General features: G+C 40.4%; 1 long non-coding RNA gene and 1 pseudogene across 1 annotated transcript; both read right to left on the reverse strand.

The window, feature by feature from the left end:
* Positions 1-964: 964 nt before the first annotated feature.
* Positions 965-19,720, reverse strand: LOC149253583 (uncharacterized). The gene is made up of 3 exons (XR_016266217.1): positions 18,901-19,720; positions 2,004-2,189; positions 965-1,882 (listed from the first exon to the last, which is right to left on the reverse strand). It is a non-coding gene; the product is annotated as an uncharacterized LOC149253583 (long non-coding RNA).
* Positions 15,015-16,568, reverse strand: LOC149253584 (F-box/kelch-repeat protein At5g26960 pseudogene; annotated as a pseudogene).
* Positions 19,721-19,969: the final 249 nt, after the last annotated feature.

Below are 19,969 nucleotides of genomic sequence, written 5' to 3' on the forward strand. Positions count from 1 at the left end.
ACAGTAGTCCTACCTCTAAAATGTCGGGAATCCCCTTTCTTTTTTTTCCTGACAGTGATGTTCTTAGCTGAGTTTGGGCTAATGGAGGGGAAGGAGGGCTTATGTATAGTTAGGGGTTCAAGGATCGGCGGATTCCTGTGAAGGAGGAAGTCGATATCGCTGTCTGGTCTGTTTGTAGGCGATGCATGCAGGGAGTTTACAGGTGAGGGCGTGGGCATAGGTTCCTTGCCTTTGGGTTGATGAGCGGGGGGCGTGACTGTAGGAGGGGTTGAAGAATTGAGGATAATGGGGCAGGACCCCACCATAAAGTCGCCCTTATCCATGGGGGAAGGGGAGGGAACCGGGCTGTCATCAAAAGGCTCAGGGATGGACGGACGATTCAATATCGGAGAGGGCGGATCATGGGACAAGGCCTGGGCAGAGGATTTATTCTGGGAGGGCACTTGATTGAGAAAACCTTCTGTGTCTTCCGCCTAAGATTCCACAACAGTGACACTGCCTTTCCTGAGAGAAGAACGTTTAGTTTTCCTTCTATAGTGGTGCCTGCAATTATTAATAAGATGACCTGTGCGGTGACATAGAGAACACCGGAAGGGAATTCCCCAATAGTCTAATCTTTGGCAAGTTGTAGAGCCTTCCCAAGTGATCTCAATTTGCTCCGGGTAACCCCCTTTGTAGGGCTTTTCTATCAGAACCCAAGCGATCCTCTTATCTTTCTCTCCTCTGACCCATGGATCAACGTAAACAGATTTCCCGACTGAATTACCTATCGCCATAAGAGTCTCCACAGACCATAATTCCAGCGGTAAATTAGGGATTCTGCCTGAGATTTTATTGGCCTTCACTAGATCATCAATTGCATATTCCTTCTATTCAAAGGAACAACCCATAAAGACCTAAGGCATAGAAATTCCAAGCCATAAAAGAGGAAGGCAAGCATAATCCCAAAAGGAACTGCACTAGATGATTTCTCAACCCTTTTTTATTCCTTAAATGCTCTAGACTCTAGTTCCTACTCCATTTCTTGGAGTTTAACCCAATGCTGAATATGTATTGCTGCTACATTTGGAAAGCAATTCTTCATAATTTCCTAATTCAACAATCTGGCCCTGTTGTAAAACAACAATGATGTCAGCATTTCTATTGGTGGAGAGATGATGTGCAAAAACAACAGCAATTCTTCCTATCATCAGACGATCAAGAGCTTCTTGAACAATGCTTTCAGAACCTGCATCAAGAGCACTAGGATTCTTTAACATTGCTCTTGCTATTGCCACCCCTTTTTTTTGTCCCCCAAATAGCTGAACCCATCATTCTCCAACCTGCACAGAAGATTTACAAGGAATTTCAAAATCTTCGGATGCGCTAATCAATTTATAATAGAATATATCATGCTTGCTCTCTGAATGTTTTCTTTGATAATATCACTGCAGTGGTTTAAATCATTCATTTGAAACTAATCTCAAAGAGGGGATGATATCTATGCACAACAACAACAAAACTAAAGTTAAAATTGGATGTGTTGAATAAAATTTTAGTTACAAACAGATGTGAATCCCAGCCACTCTGAAAGGTTGAAATTAGGTTATGGTCCAAGTATATTGGGTCATCATATGAAGTTGATTTATTAATATGGCATATTTGATAAAAGTTAAGTAGTGCCCATATCTGATTGTTGTATCCATCTGGAAGTAGGGTAATAAAGATGTGTGCATTTTCAACTTCTTAACTTCTTCCATGTTGGCATCCTCTTTTCCATATTGTATATTTTCAGTTACTGTTGTAGCAAACAATGCAGGTTCTTGGTTTAGCAGCCCAATTCGCTGACAAAGCCACTTTAGCTGCAAAGTTTTGAGATTATGACCATATAAGTAGATATGTCCTGGAAAGCAATTCAGAGAAAATAAGACCCACTGATAAAGGCCAATCTACCACAACCTTCATAGAAATTCAAACAAAATCAACCACATGGTGTTCAAATTTAACTATTAAGAAAAACACACCTTTCAATGGTTTCTTTTGTAAACCAAGAGACATGTTGGTTAGATCCAGATGGTGATTCCAATTGGATAGAATAGCCACCCTTAGCAATTTGTTCTTCGGCTGTCTTGAGATGGGTAAGGAATGGTTTCAGTAACCCTGAAGCAAGCTTCTCGGTCTTGCCTCCAGCTGAAATAACAAGCTCACACCTAACAAAAACGACAAACACGTTGAGAGAAAGTATAAAAGGGCTTCCAAAGAAAAATGGTCACACATTTTCTAATATAATTTTTATACTCTGATCAATAAAACATTGCAGCTTAGACATATGACGTGAAGAACGAAAAGAAAACTCTTTTTAAGGGCAAAACTCTGTGCCTGTGATCTTAAAGAACAAATTATCAGTTCTTATTCAAAAATAATTTCTTGTGCTTGTATATTATCCAATCAGAGAGCAAAAGAAGATCAAAAATACATTTGACAATAATGAATAGTGTAAGAGTCAACATCTTCCACATATGGAGTTATGCGTTTTACTGGTTCCTTAATCGATCAGTAATAAACACACCCATATTTTCTATGCTTTTACATAGATTTTGAAATACATAATTATATTGATAACTAGAGCTACAAATCCTTATTCTTTTATTTCGAATTTTGGACTGGACCTAGACAGTACCCAATTTGGATTCAATCTAAATTGAAGCCAATGTTGATGCAGTCATTTGTTTCTACATCTCTGTTTCCCAATTTTGTTATACTTAATCGGAGTGCTTTTTCATCTATATACCTATTCTCAAAGAAGAACATGTTAAATCTTTACATCAATTTGGTGTTCCATATGAGTCTTCAAAAGGAATTTTCCCAAACTGGGAGGAGGATAAGTCAACAAATTTATAATTTTGATTGATATATGTTTATTAAATCTTGAAAATTTGTTACAAATCATTTAGTCAATGTCCATCACCAAAAAGAACTAAATCTTTTATAATGTGTCAGCACGATAAACCATCATGCTCACTAATGAGCTTTGTCTTGTGCATGTCATATGAATTTCAATAACTGTAACCCATCCAGATCATGAAACTCCAGATCCTGAAAACACAAAAAATTATGTTCAATAATTCCCATCCTTGCCCCTACCATATTCATCAGTAATGATGAAAAAGCCTTGTTTTTCCTTTACCTTTTTTATCCTACCTTTGGATCATATTGATCTATCAGACCTTATTGCATTGGACAGTTTAACAGTGTTTCTCTTCCACACAGGACCTCCAATACCAAATTTCCTCATTCTATAGCATTCTTGATAGGTATCAAAAAGACAATGAATCACATTGATAGGGGCCATTCAAACTGAACATTGTTTCTCTTTCTCTAGGAGTACAATTAACAGATCTCCTGATTCAATAACATTTCCTATTATCATTAGAAAGTGTTCAAAACATGATGCACTACATCTAGCAACACTTCAAAGTTTCAAACTGATGGAAACAACTACTCATCAACCCCTGTAAGATGAAACCATCTGCTGAATGGGGAATTTTCAAGGTAGTTTATCTTTTATCCATGCTTTTTGGTTTCAGATTTCCTTAACTCGATGAATATTTTTGTTATCAACAGCAACTATCAAAAACATGACTATTTACATTCCAAGCAACCCTTCAAGCTAATAAATAGAGCATTGCAAAAATAGAATTCACAATCTCCCTCAACAGAATTTACCATAACACTAATGGACTAGAAGCAAATTTCCTCAAAAAAAGAAGAGCAAAAACCTCTAATTGCAAAAGCAGAATCCAGTCTCATTCAACAGAATTTATCATGACACTGATGGACCAAAAGCAAAAACAACAGCATGACCTCTCTTCCACTCCATACTATAATACATAATTTCATTGCAAAAATAGAATTCAAAATCTCCCTCAACAGAATTTACCATAACACTGATGGACCAGAAGCAAATTCCCTAAGAAAAAAGCAAAAACCTCTAATTGCAAAAACTGAATTCAGTCTCACTCAACAAAAGTTACCATGACACCGATCGACCAGAATGTTTGAAACACCTCGTAACTATATATGATTAGCTTCGTAGGATTGTAGGAGGTTCTCTTCTTCAAAATCACCCAAGACATGCACCTAGCCCCAACTGATTATCCATGTCTCTAGGGAAATTGAACCACTGGGTGCCTTGACATGCCACCATCTTCATTTCTGAATCACAACCCACATTGAAAGCCTTTAGCCTTATTATTCCGAACTCCCTGATACCAGTTCATATCTGCAAAATCTTTCAGGTTATTTTCACTGAATGAAAATCAAGCAGGACATGTTTGGCATCACAAGTCCTTTTTCAAAGTCTTCCATTACATTTTCTTCAGTACTCCCAAACATTAAATTCACTAATTTGCAATTCATCATAAAGGAAAAAGGATTAACGAGGAATTCAAATCCTCCCTCAAGAGAGATCTGCTATCAGCGACGACAAACCTTTAATTGTAGATATTCCAGTGCAATTGCTTGATGATATTATTCATCTTACAAATTCTCCTGCGAACAATATGAAAGGGGTAAAAGTCCTGATGCCAGAATAAATATTTTGGCTCCCCTCACCAAAGAATGTAATAGATAAGCAATAACAGGATGAAGATTCCCTGGCTGTTCAACACACCACTAACATTCCATAAATAATCAACATGGAGCAGCATGTTTGGTTAACTTATGCATGATAACATTTATTGGTCATGTTTTGTGTGGAGCTTCAAATGTCAGGATCAAATTTTAGTACAGTTTTAATAGGCGAGGACATCTTAAATGATGCACCAATGCCAACAGTGCACAGAATAGTATAGCTTCAATATGAAGAAAAAGCTCTATTGTTCGTTAATCATCCATAACGAAGTTTTAGTCTGAGTTTCATAGAGGTTAGCATAGGTCCCTGATTGATTGATATGCAGACATTCTACCAAAATTTGAATTCAGAGTTGAGATTCATCCTTAGGAACCACTGAATTGCAATCTTAGTAATTCTTGCACAAAAATGTTCTGCAATCGACAGGTTTTAACTGAAATGAATACAAGTACAGTATAGTTTTATTTAAACCAGGGTTTAATTAGGATTTCAAAATGTCAGCAACCAAGAAAGCTGTTGGCAGGCCTCTTGTAGAATGTGTTGATAAAACACATTCCACTCTGTTCACTTGATGTGACAAACAAAGGGTGCAGATGAAGACCAAGAACTGCAGAGGTGGTTGTATCTAGTACCAAAGCTCTTTTAGTAAATATAAAACCCTAGAATGTTTTTTCAGTTCCTATTCCTAAGAAGCTCACAGCAGTACCGTAATAAAGATCACAAACATCTTAAATAGAGAATAATTCATGAACACTTCCTGCATGTTGGGAGTGAATAAACCTAGGAAATGGTATACAATTAGCTCATTAAATGGTTGCTCCTTTCTTGATACACTTTCTTCTCCAGTTTTATGCATTTAATATGATGAATCCATTGCATTGTCACTAGAAGGCATGGTAGTTCTTAGTAAGGGAATGGTACCAAACTCAAAGAGTGGCTAAGGTTTACAAAATGCCAGTGAATGCTTTTTAACTTTGGATGGCCTTCATTCATCGAAGGTGAGCAAGTGGATGGAATCAATTTTTCATCTCCAATCCATACTGTTATCGATGCAGGAGCATCCTTGGTAGAATTCAATGTAAAGTTGCTCCAAAAAAGGAGTTTGGAAGTTATTGGGGCTCCGAAAATTTTCCAAGTACCAAATAGTTCTATCGTGAATTGTAATATTCAGAAGTATGCACCAAAATTGATGTATGCACTCTGGTCTGCATTAACAGGTCAGATGAGCTACGTTAGAGGTCATAGAATCTCAGTCAATTGGAATCCAGTTGAATGCCTACTCGGGTCTGTGCTAACATATGAGACACCTAATGGTTGATGACAATTGCTGGAAACATAACTAATCATCAAATAGGAGTTTGTTAAATCAAAACAGAGAGGCAGATGGAGGTTCATGACGACCATGATAGCCAACATAAGTGGAAGAGGATGAACAGTGGAACAGTTGGAGACTGAAGAACATATCCAGGAGGGAAAATTAGATTAAGGAAATGGCCAAAGCCTATATAGTCCAGTCACTTATAGATTGATTTTTTTAATAGCATGAGAGAGAAATAAAGGCCTCGAAGATACAATTAGTTGTCTGAGAGATGAAAAAGATGGTGGGAGAATAGCTGCAGAGTATAGACTGGTGAGAGAGGTTAATGAGAGCAGAGAAGTAGGGAGTAGGCAGTGAGGTATGAAAGATAGAATGGTGTAATGTTCCTAAACAGGAATTTAAGTGATAAACCAATTAAACAAACAGTGCAACAGTGGAAAATTAAAAAAAAATTAGCAAACACCCATGAAACACTGTAATACTAGAACTGTTGAGCCATATATTATGAAATATGAGAGCATGAGTACGATATATAAATGGAGTAGTGCACTTGGGCTTGTCTCAAGGACAAGCTGAACCAAACCCAAGTGGTAGAATAGTTGGGAAGATGGTTGTTCAGTGGCTGCTCTACTATGCTCTGTGATGTTCGAGTAAATTGTTGATCTGCTGACTTCAGCCTGCTGGAAAGTGCCCAAAAAACTTCCTAGAAAATTCTGCCCTTTTAGACGACTCCTTGGACAAAACCGAGAAGGGAATTTCTCTAATTTTGACTTTGGAGTTTCAGCCTCTTGGGCACTGCTTTCCGGCTACATCTGTTGACTTTCAGCCTACTGGAAAGTGCCCCAAAACTGCCCAGAAAATTCTGCCCTTTTGGCCTTGGACTCCTTGGACAAAACCTAGAAAAACCTAGAAGGGAATTTCTCTGATTTTGGCTTTGGATTTTCAGCCTCTTGGGCGCTGTTCTCCGGCTACATCTGTTGACTTTCGGCTTGCTGGAAAGTGTCCAAAAACTGCCCATAAAATTCTACCCTTTTAGCCTTAGACTCCTTGGACAAAACCCAGAAAAACTCAAAAGGAAATTCCTCTGATTTTGACTTTGGATTTTCGGCCTTTTGGGCTTTCCGACTACATCTACTGACTTTTGGCCTGCTAGAAAGTGCCCAAAAAATTCCCAAAAAATTCTGCCCTAGTAGCCTTAGACTCCTTAGACAAAACCCAAAAAAACCCAGAAGGGAATTTCTCTAATTTTGAATTTGGATTTTCGGCCTCTTGGGTGGCTAAATCAACCTCTGTGTATTTATGGCTGCCTAGAAAACACACATTCCCTTCCTCTGCGTGGTTGGATAAGCTGTGAATCGCCGCTGGAAACACTTGCAATCTCTGTGGAACAACCTCCATAGGGCAGGCACAGATGGTCCCCCGAAGTAGAGGTTGAATCTTCCCTGCGGAAGACTCATGGCTAAACAACTGATAGACTCGCTAAGCAGCAAAGCATACAAGAGTGATTTTGTTTGTCAAATATTCAGAATGAAAACAAAATAAAAGTTGATCTCTCTTTATAACTCCTTGGGCCCCCTTAGCCTCATGTGGGCCCCTCCATCCACCCATTCAATTTTTCCTCCAAGCATATTGAATGGCTAATTCGAACTCCTATGTGGGTGGCCCCCCCATTCCACTAGTAGCTAAATAAAGTCGATTTGGCCCCTAAGTCCCTAAATCGAAAGTGTGGGCCCCTTTTCCTTAGTAAAAAATATGCAAAATTGTGTAGCAGCACCCTGTTACTAATGTGTTTGAGAAGGGACATGACAGTCCTCCCCTCCCAAATGTTGCTTGCCCTCAAGCAACCTCAAAGCTGGGTGCTCCAAAATATGCTCACCCTCCCAGGTGGCATCCTCATCTGGCAAGTTCTTCTAATGCACCAAACATCGCTTGTCCTCAAGTAATGCCTGAACAAACACCCTCTCTGACTATGGACCCCCACTATCACTGCAAACTTCACCAGGGTCCCAAATGTGCCATTGGATCGTCCCTGATCGTTGTACTATCCTATAGTGAAGGAGTCCCTCGATACCAAGATCCCAAGCCAACCTGATCAACGTGAATCCCCCTTGCTCCACTCACTATCCTGCGAGATATGGGTATTAGAACCCCTGTGTCTATCACCAATAAGTAGAGCATCCTGACGATGTAAAACTCTACCCAAATCCTCATGAAGTTGCTCTACCAAATAGTCCATCTCATGCACTACAAGAGTAAACTCCTGAAGATGCAATCCAATCCTGGTGAAATTGAACCCTCGTCTACCCGGGCCTCCCCTAATCTCCTCCTGTCGATCACCCTGCCACACCGATGAAGTTCCCCACACCATCAATGAATCACTAAAACCAAATGGAAGATTTGCATGACCCTCCCCTATAGAAACTAGCTCACCTCTACGGGTAGTTGAACTGCTCAGCCCTATTATGCCAAAATCCCCTGCCCATCGCAGAAGGAACCTATCCTGCTGACATCATGACACTCTGGTCATGAATGATTGCCTAGCATGCTCGTACGAGAACCTCCTCTCCCATAACTCTCGGCCATAATCTATGCGATGATCGAGGCTAGGCCAATCTTGCCAAAGTGACTCAACAGTGTGAGCACCTATCACTCCATGGCTAGCCCAAATCCTGAGCAACAATCTGCCTTGTCCTATAGTGAGGACTTCGATGATCGCCCATGTGTCTGCCTGTGAACGAATCAGTCTGCTTGTTATCCCAACCATGCTCACTGAGGAGTGGAGTATCCCACCAATCCATTGGATCCCTGGATCCCATAACCATACTGGAGGTCCACAAACCCCAATCCTCTTTATCTGTCACTGTGATATGTTGCTAGTTGTTGGGACCCCTTTGTGCCCCGTCTCTACCTCCTGTAGGTATCCAATAGGTAGGCACTGAGCATCAAGAACCCATGCTGCAAATATCTAGTTGTTCTGTGCCTGCCAAATCACATAGCGAGATCTGTTATCCTAGCTCCTGATGATGTGCTCGGGTACTACCAAAATCCTAGGCATCATCCTACCAACAAGGACTACTATCCTCCGCACCTCATGCTCCCCTAACACCTCAAGTTGTCCAACTGAAAAGCACCATGTAACTCCCTCTCGGTCACCTTCCCAAGTGTGAACCTAGGGGTGGAACATATTCTACCTCGACAATCAACCATGCCATCCCTAAGTCTGTAACCATCAACTCGTGCACCTACCAAGTGTCTCAACTGGAGAGTCTCCTCTCGACCCATGACACGTGTCTCATCCAAGTGCCTAGGGTGAGTCCCCCCATACCCTGCTGCCTGAATGGAGATTGTCAAAGTGAAACAACCAAATTCTCTGCGATTGTAAGCAACACTAGAGGATGATGGGTTGGTATGTCCCAAAGAGTATGATCAACAATCTGTCGGAATGCTCAAGAGTAATCCTACAAACGACCCTCTCTCTGCCTTGGGACTGCTAATAACTCCCTCGACGCCCTGCCTCTACTAAACATGGTGTCCCCAAATGCTCGACAATGTCCTCATCGATCCTAGGTGAGTTGCGTCCAATGGTACACCTACTATCCCTGTCCATAAGTCTCCCTGGAGGCAAAGCTCCAAGAGCTCGTTGCACCGCATCATGTGTCACTGCATACCACTAAGTACCACCGCACTCCATGAAATGTCACTATATGTTGCAACCTATCCCTGTACACCACTGGATACCCCCGACTACGGCTATACCATCCTGTACCCTTCTGTGTCCTGCCTGTGTCACTACACCTGTCACTCCTCGCACGTCCTCAATGCGATGTCAGTCACTCCTCCTACCCCATAGTGTAAACCAATGTCACATGGTTCGGGTTCGAATTCAAATTCGATTACAATTAAGTTTGATTCGAGTTTGAATTTTTTGATGAGGTTCGCCATTAGGCGTCATGTATATAATTTTAAAAATATATATAAAATAATTAAAATTACATAAATCTTTTATATTCATTTATAATTAATATATATTTATATTTTTTATCATATACGATATCAAAAAATTTATAATTTTCCATAAATATAAGTTATATTAATTTATAATATTTAAAATAACAATACCCTAATTTCGTTAATGTAATATAATTTAAAATATATTAAAAATAGTTCTTGTTGAAATATATAATTTTTAAATTATGTTAACTTATCTTTGCACATAGTAATTTTATAATTACAATATGGTAATATTTGAACTGTTCATAGCGTTATTACTTATAAATTATAAATTTCACCCTGCCTATAATTTTATACATGTAACCCTCATTTTAACATTTCAACTAAGTCTACCAAATCGGGACTTTGAAGAAAAGGTATTTTTGTGAGTATTGACAGGAGAATCTGAAAACACTTTTTGAAACGTTATTGGCATTACTTATTAATCATTTTGAACACCACTGCACAAGTTTGGGACGTTTCCGCAATGAAATGTACACAATCAGCGTTGTTGTCGTCACTCCCAGAGATGGAAATAATTTGACCCGAACATTACACCCGTGTATTTGAAATTTCCAAACACAGAAATAAACAAAGTCATCCCCCCTGCAAGAGATGAAGGTAATTTGCCCTGACACTTACACCCATTTATCTGTCATTCGTTGTTATGTAACCTCAATGCAATAGGAACTAAGATAAAGTCGAACCCTCTTGAACCTAAACGAACTTTAAGATTTTTTTTGAAATTCGCCGAATTTCGGACCTCAACGTTTAGGTTCGACGAACCCTGTGACACTGGTGTAAACTAGCGTGCTATGGTATACCACCATGTATCTCCATGCTCCTCTGCAGACCACTGCTCCTCGCTACATAGCCCCGCACACCACTAGGTGCTATGGCCTAGAATTGGGTATGTATGCATCAAGCAACATCCCTCTATATAACACTGAACGCTACAACCTGACTCTGTGTAGTCTTGTGTAACAAAGTGTCTGCCACTCTTATAGTGACCCCACCATGACACACATCATGTCCCCTCGTCCATCCTGGTAGACCTGAGCACCCTAACTCCACTCCTTCTAGGGGGGATATCTCTGCTGTGTCGATCGTCTGTGACCCCTAAGTCCTAAACCTCAATGGGAGAACATCATCTCCATACAATATTCGGTCTAGTGGCCTACCCATGCCACCTCCTCGAACCAACTCCTGCCAGAGAATGTTAATCATCCTGTGCCCCCATGCACAACCAACATGCCAAAACAACCAATGGATTATGCTCACAAACCACCTGGCCACTAGCATCAACTGGAGCTCCCCTAAGGAATGCATGCGCTCAGGCATGGGGTTGACTACCTCATCAATGCCATAGCCATCCCGCATGTCTGATATCAGATAGGAAGCCCCGCCTAGATCCCAATGCCAACTTGGGCCTCCAACACCCTCAATGTCTGAGAGCTCCCACTGAGCTTTACTCTGAACTACGACCATCTCCATGAGTCTAGCCCACTCCACCGGGTACCAACTCAGAATCTCTCGCCATCCAACCCCAAGAGAGGGATCAAATGCACAAACTCTAGCACATAGAACAAGCCCGACATGCGGATGTTGCATCTTGTGCAACTCTAACCATCTCATCCCACTACCCAGGTCAACACATGAGATCTGACTAGGTAGCTCTGTCTCTCTCTCTCCAATGGGCAAAGGTGACCCAACAGTGTTGCTAACTTGGTCATCCCCTTTGGTATGTTTAGACAACTCTGCCTCTCTCAATCCAATGCGTAAGGATGGGTTGATAGCGTTGTAGATCCTGTCAATGTGCCTCTAAAGCGAACTGTGTTGAAATCCCAACGTGTGGTCTCTATGCTGCCCCTCATCAATGGCTAGCCCAAGGGATGGTTGCACATCCTCCTCCATCATGGGCTCGACATGAGCCTTCAACTGCTCCTCCATAGACAACCCAATATGCATGATATGCTCACTAGTCAGCTATAGGCGATTGTCGTCTGGCAACTCCGTCATAGATCTGGAGGCCTCTGTACCTATCGGCTCCTCAACAACAGTGGAGTTGTCTTTTGGCACCTCACCGACCTATGGTGCATTGTTATCACCTAAGAACTCGATCACAACCTTGAATACCTCATCAATGGATGACACCTCATCAATGGGTGTATGCTCAACTATCTCTTTGCCAACCATGGCCCCTTCAACTACTCTTTCATCTTTTTCTTAATACTTCTCATCATCCTCGCAAAATCCCACTGCATCTCCCTTGATTTGTGCATACCCCTTAGTTCACAAAATTCCCAGAAAGAGAGGGACGCTTGAATTCCATGACCCAATGATTGGTATGCCCTCCGATTTTCCCCCAATAACTCCACATCAATTGCAATCATGTCTGGATTCCCAACTGAGGAATGAATCAACTTCTTCCCCACATCAATCATCATTTGTTGTATCCTCACCACCTCATTCCAGGTGACTGCCATGTTGTTTGATTCTAATCTTTCCCATAGGATGAGCCAAGATTATGGCTCTGATACCATTGTAATGTTCCTAAACAGGAATTTAAGTGATAAACCAATTAAACAAACAGTGCAACAGTGGAAAATTAAAAACATTTAGCAAACACCCATGAAACACTGTAATATTGGAATTGTTGAGCCATATATTATGAAATATGAGAGCATGAGTACAATATATAAATGGAGTAGTGCACTTGGGCTTGTCTCAAGGACAAGCTGGACCAAACCTAGGTGGTAGAATAGCTGGAAAGATGGTTGTTCAGCTGCTGCTCTACTATGCTTTGTGTTGTCTGAGTAAACTGTTGATCTGCTGACTTCGGCCTACTGGAAAGTGCCCAAAAAACTTCCCAGAAAATTCTGCCCTTTTAGCCTTAGACTCCTTAGACAAAACCTAGAAAAACCCAAAAAGGAATTTCTCTAATTTTGACTTTGGATTTTCGGCCTCTTGGGAGTTGCTCTCCGGCTACATCTACTGACTTTCAGCCTACTGAAAAGTGCCCAACAACTACCCAGAAAATTTCTGTCCATTTAGCCTTAGACTCCTTGGACAAAACCCAGAAAAACCCAGAAGGGAATCTCTTTGATTGTGACTTTGGATTTTCAGCCTCTTGGGAGCTGCTCTTTGGCTACATCTGTTGACTTTCGGCCTACTGGAAAGTGCCAAAAATTGCCCAGAGAATTCCACCATTTTAGCCTTAGACTCCTTGGACAAAACCCAAAAAATCCCAAGAGGGAATTTCTCTGATTTTGACTTTGGATTTTCGGCCTTTTGGGAGCTGCTCTCCGACTACATCTGCTGACTTTCGGTCTACTGGAAAGTGCCCAAAAACTGCTTAGAAAATTCCACCCTTTTAGCCTTAGACTCCTTGGACAAAACCCAGAAAAACCCAAAAGGGAATTTCTCTGATTTTGACTTTGGATTTTCGGCCTCTTGGGTGGCTAAATCAACCTCTGTGTATTTCTGGTTGCCTAGAAAACATGCAGTCCCTTCCTCTGCGTGGCTGGAGAAGCTGTGAATCGCTGTTGGAAACTCCTGTAATCTCTGTCGAACAACCTCTCTAGGGAGGGCACGGACGGTCCCCCGAAGTAGAGGTTGAATCTTCCCTGCTGGAGACTCGTGGCTAAACACCCAAGAGACTTGCTAAGCATCAAAAACATACAAGAGAGTTTGTTTGTCAAATATTCAGAGTAAAAACAAAATGAGAGTTGTTTCTCTTTATAACTCCTTGAGCCCCCTTAGCCTCATGTGGGCTCCTCCATCCACCCATTCGATATTCCCTCCAAGCATATCGAATGGCTAATTCGAACTCCTATGTGGGTTGCCCCCACATTCCACTAGCAGCTAAATAAAGTCAATTTGGCCGCTAAGTCCCTAAGTCGAAAGTGTGGGGCCCTTTTCCTTGGTAAAAAATGTGCAAAATTGTGTAGCAGCACCCTGTTACTAATGTGTTTGAGAAGGGACATGACAATTGGCGAGACACCTTTCTGTGTTGCAAAGATTCTGTAGAACTTTCTACAGTGTCAGTTAGTATAGTGATTGAATCTAGAGTTGAATATTGTTCCTGTAAAGTTTATTGTATTCACAATTCTCCTGAAATTAATACAAAGATGGAATTTTGCTCCCAATTTCTATATAGATACATTGTTTACACTTTTATTCTCATAAAGTTCGAAGAAGACATTTGCTATTTAACCTTGTATGGTTCAGTGACTGATATTTGTGGCATGTGGAGTCCGGTTTCTCTCCCAATTATTAAGACAAAAGCTAATGAAAACTACACTAGGATGAAAAACTGGAATTGGAGATCACTACTTGGAGAAATGCGTACAATTCTGTTAAATTCAACTCAAGCATTAAAACCACTTCTCCACATATATGTCCAAGCAATCATCAGACAGGCAGAAGAAACTTACCTTTTGTTGCATGTACACTGGATGGAAACCGGATTGGAATGTTACAGGAGCAAAACTTAACAATATTACATAATTTTTTAATAAAAGAGCACACCGAAGCTTCATGGAAATCTTAAAAGTTGAAGCTTATAGTGCCTCTGATGGGTCACATATGAAGCATACAGATCTGCAAATGATGGATATTAACCATCGATATTCCAGTAATCATAGATACATTTTGATTACTTTGCGCATATCTTCCTGTTGTGGCTAGGGAAAATAGCCATATGGATAGCAACATTCTCCTAATTGGTTTCATAGCTGAAAGCTATAGCCAACCAAAGCATATTCAATGGATTGTTCATGTTTGCATTGGTGATATATTGCAGGAACCAACGGGGGCACTTACCTGAACCTCATTTTGTGTTCCAATTTGAACTTTGGCATGCTACTTCAAAGTGTCATGCTTGAGACCAGAACCTATTGAGAAAACTATTTTATGCTTTCTAATAAATATAGATGAGCTCAAAGAATGAATTATAGTAGCTCACCTCAACAAGCCTTCAAGAGGTCCACAGTAGACAATGTAGCTCACCTCAACAAGCCTTCAAGAGGTCCACAGTAGACAGTGGGCACTGTCCTGCAGACCTAAATAGTCAGATCAATTCAAATTTTACTCTCAGCACTCTACAACAGCACAAGCTGCTCCATTTTGTACATAAGGTAAATCAGTTCCTCGCCACCATTCCTGCAATTTGGTATTATAAATGAGAACCAACGCTTCTTTCAATCCTCGTGCATTCGTCCCACTCCTCCTCAACAGATCATCAATAGACCCTCCAACTTGAATAATAAAACAAACTCCCCATGGTAACACAACTGAATTTCAATACATTGTCCATCCTTAGAGGAGATGGAATGGGAGGCTGCTTAATCCTAGTCCAAGAATCAGTATATCTGGATTCTGAACATATTTCCCGAACGATAACTCGACTGCATGACTCGACAACATATAGATACAAGATCCAACCACTGTACAAGCAATCACACAACCCCCCATAGGCAACGCTTTGGTCTTAAGCCAAGTATTTGTCTTTGGGTCGAAAGAATCCATAGAACTCACATAAGCATAAGGATGTATAGAGAGTCCATTCATATTTCCAAACTTAAGCCTACCAATAACATAGAAGATGCCATTCACAGCAGCACACAAACAACCATACCTCTTTCAGGGCATATTCGCAATGGACTTCCATACGTGAAGCTTTGGAATATATCTGGATTCTGAACATATTTCCAGAACGATAACTCGACTGCATGACTCGACAACATATAGATACAAGATCCAACCACTGTACAAGCAATCACACAACCCCCCATAGGCAACGCTTTGGTCTTAAGCCAAGTATTTGTCTTTGGGTCGAAAGAATCCATAGAACTCACATAAGCATAAGGGTGTATAGAGAGTCCATTCATATTTCCAAACTTAAGCCTACCAATAACATAGAAGATGCCATTCACAGCAGCACACAAACAACCATACCTCTTTCAGGGCATATTCGCAATGGACTTCCATACGTGAAGCTTTGGAATATATTCCTCTGCATCCACAATGGCTGCTTTGGTTGAGTCATTTATATGGGCACCTCCTACAACAAAAATCCTATTTGAAATCACACAACACACAAACTTCTTCCTTGGGAAGAGCATTGGGGCCCTCCTAGTCAAGGACATGGTCCATGCATCATACACAATGGTGCAATCCCCATTACCTGAAATTGGGCAGGGGATTGTTGCTAGAATGAAGATCTGTTGATTCAGAACTGCTAATTGTGCATATAATAGTGAATTATCAACATTGTGATATTCCAAATAACATTACTTCCCCTATAGATTGAATCAGTATTAGAAAGCAAACCAGCTCACCATCCCCCTATTCCAGCACCCTTAAACACAAACAACAAGTTTTCAAGTCTGCCTACAATCCTACGAAGCTAATGCTAAGGAAGTCCATTGTTTGCAGCACAGCCCTTATACCATGTTTCTTTGTAACAATGCAAAAGGATTTAAAAAAAAAACATGCATGGACAATTGAACTACCCTGAGCATGGGATGCTGATTTAAGATCCACTTTGTTCTTGGCGGAACACTTCTCCTTCTGCTCCTTCAATGCCGAGGTGGGCTCTTCCCAGCTTTTTCGTAAGGCCCTAGGATTCTCAGGCTGGTCCGTCATCGCCCTCGATCCACTGACCATTGTTTTCTTCTTACCGCAATCCCTGATAACCAGAGACAATTTACCAGCATAAAGCCTTTGTCCAGGAGATATCAAAGTCCACCTACCAACAGGTGAGGGTTGCAGAGCTCTCCTGCCGGGAGAAGGCTGAGGCGTTTTCCTCCCCGCATTCGGCGAAGGCTGCCTATACCTGGACGGAACAACATATGCGCCTTCTCTCACAGGAGCCTTGTTCTCTTCTTGAGCCTTCAAGAGACTTAGAACAACGCTCTTGGAGGGTACTGGAGACGATGCCCTTGAATTAGCCCTGGTGCTAGGAGAATTATCTCAAATAACCCTGTTCTTGCCTAAATTTCCTGTAGAAAAGGACCGTTTTAGTTGGAGACAATTTACCAGCAAAAATCCTTCTTCCAGGAGATATTGAAGTCTCATGCCAACAGGTGAGAGATGCATAGCTCTCCTGTCGGGAGAAGGCTAACGCATTTTTGTCCCCATGTTCGAGGAAGGCTGCCTATACCTAGACAGAACAATGTATGCACTTCTCTTGCAGTAGCCCTGTTCTCTTCTTAAGCCTTCAAGAGAGTTGGAACAACGCACTTAGCGATATTGGAGACGATGCCCTTGAATTAGCCCTGGTTGCAAGGGAATTATCTAGAATAACCCTCTTATTGCCTAACTTTCCAGCAGACATAAACAACTTCTCAGTCTTCCTAGTTTTCAATTTAGTGTCATACAAACCACTTCTCAGTCTTCCCAGTATCCAATTTAGTGCCATCCGACCGCGAATTTTCTGAAGAAGACACAAATGATGACACCTGTCCAAGACACCTAGATGAATCTCTACAATGTCACCACGAAGAACCTCATAATAGAATAGAATGTCTATCGGTGTAAATATACTAAAATACAACAAATTAATATTCTATCATGTCTCATAATAGAATGCCTATGGGTGTAAATAGACTAAAATACAACAAATTAATATTCTATCATGTGCATTTTATAAACAAAAGCATGTAATGGATAGAAACATTCCCAGAGGTTTAAGGGTTTTGAAAAAAGTCCCGAAAGAGAAAATTTAAATTCTTTCAAATTGCAAAAGGCAAACACTATGCTAGGAATGCCCAGGCTCAACTATGCCATGGGACAACACAGAACTCTAAAATTGAAGATTTTATAAACTGGAATTTCAAATGACAATTACAAAGCAAATAATTTAAGAAACCTTGACCAAAAAAATTTACCTAATGGTATCTAAAAGCCTCAAACAAATTTGTTAACATAAGGATAAAGACAAACTCAAGAAGATACTAACTCTTCAACACAATAGATGGAAAAATTAAAACAATAAATAAAACCTACAAGTTGGTTTGTATTCTAATATAAAAGTCTAAAGACTGTTCTACAAGATACTCTGTTCTTTCAGAAAGCTTAGGGGACTTAGACTGTTCTACAAGATACTCTGTTCTTTCAGAAAGCTTAGGGGACTTAGACTGTTCTACAAGATACTCTATTTTTCAGAAAGCTTAGGGGCTTTAAGTCTGCACGCTTCGAGGAGAGACAAAAACCTGAAATTTTTATTAAGGTTGTCATCAGCAGTTCAATAATGATGATATATATACAACTATAAATCAACAGTTATAAAACTATGAAAAGAGGGCTTATGCAATTGTTATCCCTGAAGAATAATTATCATTATTTGAGATAACATCCACTTTTAGAAGTGTCACCATAATCAACAGCATGTGGCTCAAAAGTAAAGCAGCCCAAAGAGACCGCCAGGGCTAGACAACTCAAGAGGTAGAGAAAGAGAATAGCAGTAAAGCAAAATGTTCAGGCGCAGAAGCAGAATATAGTCAAATACCAGGGCGCAAACTGTATAGAGGCAGTATAGAGATCAAATAGTTCTAATCAGGTGCTGCCAACGTCTCAGATTAAAATTTAGATTTTGACGCTAACACATGGAAAGTGTCATATCATTTTGCTACAAAGGTGAATCCACATTAGTCCATATTTTCAACGGGGTCCAAGCCTTGGTAGCAGGTAAAGCGAACGTGCTTAGTTGGTAAAGTAGGTTGTTCACCAGTCTTGCTCAGTTGGTAGGTCGAGAGAGACTCAGTTAATAAGTAGAGCGAAAATGTTTCATACCCACCAAGGTGTTCAAATCCCCTTTTGAAGTGAAAATCATCTCATTCATTTTATTCGAATGCAGTTAAGCCAGGTGCAAGTCTCGTACGTTCTTGGCCAAAGAGACATCCGGCTCGAGACTTATCTTCGAAATAACCTTTTGGGAATGCTGTAAAAAACATACTAGGGCTTCTAGTGAACTTACAACAATGATTCCAACAGGTTGTATGAGCTTCCATACACGACCAAGTTATATACACGAACCAGTCACCTAAAACATACACCTGAGAGCAAAAGGTCAATAGCATGCCCCAACCATTAGAAAAAACCCAATTAAACAATAATGAAATTCAAGTGTCTAAAAAGAAATTGAAAATAAGAGATATAGTTATGTTGTGAATGTGAATCTTATGGCCAATCCCGACGGATCATGGCAGTAACGCTACAAAAATACACAGGCCCATATAATATAGTATTTCTTTGCTCGGAGGCTTCTTCTTACCCTCCCACCAGTCTAATATGCTGCATTTATAAATAAAGAACAACAAATGATAGTAGGAGGAATAATAAATAACATCAACGACCAGAATTCACTCTGTGACGTTCACAAAGGAATCCACGACATTAAACAAAGAATTGTTTACGATCACTGCATGCCCTGAGCACGAGAAGCTCTAGCTAGATGCATCCTATCCACGTCACATAATAATAACATTGATAAACACAGTACACACTGAAATCTCTAATCTCTACACACAAACCCTGCTTCCAGTGCATTGTCGAGGCTTGACTAAGGAGAGACTAAAAACAGGCACCACTGCCATTTATATAGCAAGAAGCATCCCATTCCCGTCACTTAATAATAACGTTTACACACACAAAACTTACACTAAATTTTAAAAATATTGAATTTAATGAATGTCCGTCTGCACACACAAACTTTTGAGTTGAGGTTTTGAGTTTATGGCTTCAATTTTGTATCTCTCTGCATTGGCTTGGTTGCCTATTCAGGCTGCACCTATATGTTATCATATCCACCAGATGATATACAGTTATCTCTTTTTGAAATGAATAGTAATCTAACTTATTTTCGTACTAAAAAACAAGAAAATAACTTTCAAATGCTCTGCTAGCCACCTCTTCTCCTATCCTCTCCTTTTAAAATGGACGGAATGCTCTGGGATTTTGTTTTTTAGTGTTACAATTAGGGCTTGCATTTTTATTATTTTATTATTATGCCAAAAGGCATTCTTTAAAAGAGAGGTGACGAGGTC

The sequence above is a fragment of the Pinus tabuliformis genome, chromosome 7 (assembly GCF_031772625.1).
Source record: "Pinus tabuliformis cultivar Carrire ecotype Pingquan chromosome 7, CPIR1, whole genome shotgun sequence".
Lineage (NCBI taxonomy): Eukaryota > Viridiplantae > Streptophyta > Pinopsida > Pinales > Pinaceae > Pinus > Pinus tabuliformis.